This window comes from Montipora foliosa, chromosome 1 (assembly GCF_036669935.1).
Source record: "Montipora foliosa isolate CH-2021 chromosome 1, ASM3666993v2, whole genome shotgun sequence".
NCBI classification, from domain to species: domain Eukaryota; kingdom Metazoa; phylum Cnidaria; class Anthozoa; order Scleractinia; family Acroporidae; genus Montipora; species Montipora foliosa.
In genome coordinates, this window is record NC_090869.1 from 17,853,000 (window position 1) to 17,853,343 (window position 344).

The following is a 344-nucleotide window of genomic DNA, read 5'->3' on the forward strand; positions in this document are numbered from 1 at the left end:
AGAACTACACATTGTGATAGTGCTTATGATGTCACCATAGCAACAATTTGATAAGCAGGATAAGACGCAAATTTTGGCAAAGTTAAAAAAAATTATGTACATGGGGTTCAGAGCAACCTTAACTTTTCGAAAATTTAAGGTGCCTCTGAACTCCATGAACAGAATTTTTTTAAACTTTGCCAAAAATTGCGTCTTATCCTGCTCATCAAATTTCGATAACAATAAAAAATTTTACCGTGTCTGTTTTGAAATATAAGTACTTAAAGCTAAAATTAAGGGTGTTTTTAGCAGGCCATACTGTTGCCATGGTAACATGTAGCGTGACGAAAAAGATAACAACGTGC

The 344-nt window shown here is 34.0% G+C and overlaps 1 protein-coding gene across 2 annotated transcripts in view; it reads left to right on the forward strand.

Moving 5' to 3' along the window:
• Positions 1-129, forward strand: part of LOC137991690 (uncharacterized) — an 8,475-nt gene extending 8,346 nt beyond the window's left edge. For both annotated transcript variants that reach the window (XR_011121620.1, XM_068836731.1), the window contains one exon: positions 1-129. This exon is cut by the window's left edge. The gene's annotated coding sequence lies outside the window, so the exon portion shown is untranslated.
• Positions 130-344: the final 215 nt, after the last annotated feature.